The following is a 5,045-nucleotide window of genomic DNA, read 5'->3' on the forward strand; positions in this document are numbered from 1 at the left end:
TTGGGAGGTGGCTGGAGTTGGCAGCTGGCTGCGGCTGGCTGGGGTTGGGAGCTGGCTGCGGCTGGCTGGGGTTGGGAGCTGGCTGGGGTTGGGAGCTGGCTGCGGCTGGCTGGGGTTGGGAGCTGGCTGCGGCGGGCTGGGGTTGGGAGCTGGCTGGGGTTGGGAGCTGGCTGGTGCTGGCTGGGGTTTGGAGCTGGCTGCAGCCGGGCTGGGTTGGGAGCTGGCTGGGATTGGGAGCTGGCTGCAGCCTGGCTGGGGTTGGGAGCTGGCTGGGGTTGGGAGCTGGCTGGGGTTGGGAGCTGGCTGCAGCCGGGCTGGGTTGGGAGCTGGCTGCGGCTGGCTGGGGTTGGGAGCTGGCTGCGGCTGGCTGGGGTTGGGAGCTGGCTGCAGCCAGTCTGGGTTGGGAGCTGGCTGCAGCCAGTCTGGGTTGGGAGCTGGCTGCAGCCAGTCTGGGTTGGGAGCTGGCTGCAGCCAGTCTGGGTTGGGAGCTGGCTGGGGTTGGGGAGCTGGCTGCAGCCGGGCTGGGTTGGGAGCTGGCTGCGGCTGGCTGGGGTTGGGAGCTGGCTGCAGCCAGTCTGGGTTGGGAGCTGGCTGGGGTTGGGAGCTGGCTGCGGCTGGCTGGGGTTGGGAGCTGGCTGGGGTTGGGAGCTGGCTGCAGCCGGGCTGGGGTTGGGAGCTGGCTGCGGCTGGCTGGGGTTGGGAGCTGGCTGGGGTTGGGAGCTGGCTGCAGCCGGGCTGGGGTTGGGAGCTGGCTGCGGCTGCCTGGGGTTGGGAGCTGGCTGGGGTTGGGAGCTGGCTGCGGCTGGCTGGGGTTGGGAGCTGGCTGCAGTTGGGCTAGGGTTGGGAGCGGGCTGGGGTTGGGAGCTGGCTGCGGCGGGCTGGGGTTGGGAGCTGGCTGTGGCTGGCTGGGGTTTTCACCTTCTTGTACCTCCCTGGTGACGTGACCGGAGTCAGAGCAGAGACCCGGAGCTGAGAGGCCTGCGCCCCCCGCTCCAGCCCCAGCCCCTGGGCCTTGCTGACCCCCCCAGAAAGTGCAGGGAACTGTCCCCAAGGGCAGGAAGATCCCTGGGCGTTTTAACAGATGCTTAAAAATAGAACAAGCTCTGGCGCTGTAAGAGCGAGAGGCCAACGGGGGCCAGGCTCAGCCTGCAGGGCAGGGCTCCCCGACACCACAGCACAGAGTGATAGGCTCTGGCACTCGCTTGGGCTTCCATGAACGTGGGGAGAGAGGAGAACCCTATGCGGGGCGCACAGACAGCTGCATGCGAGACCTCTGGGAGTTCAGGCAAGCTGGAGAAAAGCATTCAGCCCCAGGATGGCTCCGCAGAGGCTGCTGGGGACCCCGGGAAGGAGGAATTAAAAAAGAGACGAGGGCTCCATTCTTGGGCATTACAGAGCAGCCTCATTGCTTGCAAGCCAGGAGCTCCCCCTGGTAGGCGAGACAGCCCAGGGGAAGGCGACAGAGAGCAGGGGCTGCTCAGAACAAAGTCCGCAAGAGCCGAGAGCCGCTTCCTGTCTGGCTTTGAAGAGCGAATGAGTCAGCGGGCAAAGGAAAAGCAAATCCCCTCCCGGCAGGGAGGGTTCGCTGGTGTTTGGACAATGCTTTAAGCATGAGAGGTTCCAGCTAGATGCCAGGTTCTGGTGTGATTTACACCATACTCCATGTTCTAAGGGCTTTGCTAGGGAATCCCGCTCTCAGTGCGTTCCCAGTGCACCTGTTGCCTTGCTGGTTAGCTGTGCCTGCATTTCTCTGCACTCAGCCGTGAGGGGCTGCCCATAGGATCGTGGCTCTAAATTGGCTCAGCCATCATTGCAAGTGAAAATGTAGTCCCCGCTAGCCACTCTTGCCACCCCACTGTCCTTGTTTTCAGATGGGGAAACTGAGGCGCAGACAGGTGAAGGGCCTTGTTTTCAAACCGCCTCACCGTTATGTGGGCAAATAGACGCACGCCATTGTGAGTCTAATTTGCACCCGCCGGGGAACGTCCTTAGGGACTTGGGCAGGAGTGTAGGCAGGGCGACTAACCCCGTCCACCCCCCTTACACTGCCCTGGCTCCAATGCTAGTTCAGCACGCTAATGCACTCAGAGCTAGTGCAGGCATGTCTGCCTGAGCTGGGAACGCCACCTCGAGCGCCAGTGGAGACACCAGTACTACCACACTGCCTAAAAACCACAGGCACTAACACTGGGTGGCTCATTTGGGGTGGAATCGAGAAGGCTCCCCCAAGGGTTTGTTCTGGGCCCAGCTGGCAGGATTGAGAGGCCGGAGTGGAGAATGTTGCCTTCTGCCCTGAAAGCTGGTTCTTGGCTGAGGTCCCCAAGCATGGCCGTGCGTCCGTCTGCCTATCGCCCTGCCAATGGCTCAGCCTACCGGGGGGCGGCGGAGTCCCTGGAACGGGCCTTTTCTCACCGTGATTCTGGAGCTGCGCAGGCTCCGGCCGCCCCTTTGAAGAGGCTGCAGGTTGGTTCATGTCCCTGGGCAGGTCTATGTGAAATCCCGCTCAGCGAATGGGTGCAGCAGTATGCTAGGCTACATGGGTTCCAGCTGCCCTCATGCCCTTAGTACCTGAGCACCTTGCTGTTGGGCATTAAGCACCAGGACTAAGATGTTTGACTAGAAGGAGAATGTCACGGTAGGGGATAAGAAAGGCTTGCGTAACAGCTGCCCCGCCCCTCTGTAAACACCAAGCTAGCTAAGCTCCATTCGTGGCTTTAGTGGGACATCATCTTACACTTCTCTGGCACGTCTCTTATCTCTGATCAGACCTCGTGGTAGGCAGCTTCAGGCAGCGCATCTCATCTCCGGTGTCCTGCGTCATCCTGCACCTGGGGCTGTGCAAGGTTCAGCCACCCAGCAAGCACAGGCCTGCTGCAGCAAGGCTCAGAGCCGGGATCGAACGGCAGTGTAGACCGCTGGGCTTGGCCTGGAGCCCGGGCCCTGAGACCCTTCCCACTCACCAGGTGTCAGCATCAAGCCGGCTACACTGCTATTTTTAGCCCCACCAGTGTGAATCAGGTGAGCCAGGCTTGGAGACTCACTTCTGTGGGGCTTTTTTGCTGTGTAGACATAAAACCAGTTAAAAGAGCTGCTCCCTTTGATTTCACCCACCTGTTCCCTGGCCACTTTCACAGCTTTTCTCTAATGGCCCTTTGGGCCAGGGCCTCCAAAGGTATTTGTGCTCCTAATGGCCATGAAACCAATGGGATTTAGGCACCTAAATACCATGGAGGATCTGGGCTTTTGTTCTAGTGGTCACAAGTTAATTTGAATTTGGCCATCTGTCTGCCTTCCTTTGGCGTTTAAAGGGACAGGACGCCTTCTCATGGTGGGCATTTGTCTAAACACTGATGAGTTACTGATGGATTAGCACAGGGTAGGGGGAGGTCTCCCAGTGCCTTTAGAGGACGGGATGAGACATCTGTCTCACCAGGAGAACGCGAGAGAGAAACTATAAGGGAGATTCAGAGCAGAGAAATAGGAAGTGGAGCCTGTAAGAAAGGATAGAATGAAACATCCAATTAGCGGGGGAAGGGGAGGATCAGATTTGCCCCCCTGCACTGTGAATCTCCCCCTCGAGCCAAGTGCTGGATTGGGGCAGTGATGCCTGCCCAGTGCTGCCGGCACAGGGATCCATCTCTGCCTGGGGTCCATGCTCTCCACACTGTTGCTAATGATGGAGCAATTCCAGCTTCATCAAGCCAGGGGACTCTTTACCTGCCCTTTTATGACAGGCCTTAATGCGGGTCACCCAGAGGTAGGGGAGCTGTGTAGATGTTCAGTGACTTGAATGGAACTGGCAGGTCAGAAAGGTGAGAGCAGCAAGACTCTGGCTCAGGCTAGAGCTTGCCCAAGAGCGCCTCCATACAGCGCTGCGGACCGGATTCGGCTCTATCCCAGCAGCGTGAAGCCCTAGTTCAGTGAAATGATTCTGCATTTACACGGCCACAACAGAGCAGGAGCAGGCCCCAAAGCTCTTCTCAAGGAAGCCTGCTGTCCCTTTAAAATTGAAATCCACACCAGTTAACATCACTCTCCACCTGTCCTTGGGTAACTGGAGATGGCTCCATTGTAAAGTAATGCCAAATGAGTTTGCTCCACTGCCTTGCCCTAGAAACACACACCGGGTGTCCATCATGGTGCTGGCTCCTGGCTGCTTACAGGGGCCCTGTTAGGGCTGGAGGTTTTATAGCATCAGTGGAGTCTCCCTGATTAGAGCTTCGCTCTCCAGACTTCCAGGTCTGGGGCATTTCTTGGCTTTGAAACGGCAAGAGAAATGCAAAGGGCCTATTTCTGTAGCATCGGGCAGTGTTCAGCAGGGGCTCTCTCACACACATGCTTCTATGCCATGCCCATTCCTGGTGGTTTTTCCCCCAAGTCCAGCAAAAGGAAAGGCAGCACTGGGGAGCTGGAAGGGGTTTGTAGGAACCACCTGTTTGCTGGACACGGCAGTTCTGTTAGATTCAGGTGACACACATTACATGCTGGGCTCAGGCCTCGCCCACACCGTAGATCTGCCCCCATTTCAGCCACTGGGATAGCTGCGCCAGTGCAGAGCCCGCAGTGTGGACAGGGTAAACCCCTGCCAGCGGCAGTTTGCACCTGTGTAGCCAGTTGCCCTGCCTGCACCAGTGGGCCTGCTTTTTGCTCAGCCCCTACTGACAGATTATAACCTGAGCTCTGGGTCTTCTGCAGTCCAGCGCACCATTCACCCTCTGCTGAACTGCGCCCCAGGCTTTTGCTGTTCATTGAACACTGTTGCTAGCCCTGGCCGTGTGGTAGGAGGGCTGCCCCGTGCAGAGATGGCCACCTGGGGGCTCTTCTGTGTCCAGTGGGACAGAAGCCACCTGCTTCCCACAGGAAAGAAGCCTATTCCCAGCATTGCACAGTTAGGAAATTCCAGGGAGGCAACTCTCTGGTCAGTCAGGGGGCCATGGCCAGGGATCCTGAGGAGAGATGTTCCAAGCCCCCGGGCTGGGGTCCTTCCGGGGCCTGAGGAGCAGATGCAGCACTGCACAGATGTGAAGTACGCTCAGCTGCCATCC

Source organism: Gopherus flavomarginatus, chromosome 5 (assembly GCF_025201925.1).
Source record: "Gopherus flavomarginatus isolate rGopFla2 chromosome 5, rGopFla2.mat.asm, whole genome shotgun sequence".
Classification (NCBI taxonomy): domain Eukaryota; kingdom Metazoa; phylum Chordata; order Testudines; family Testudinidae; genus Gopherus; species Gopherus flavomarginatus.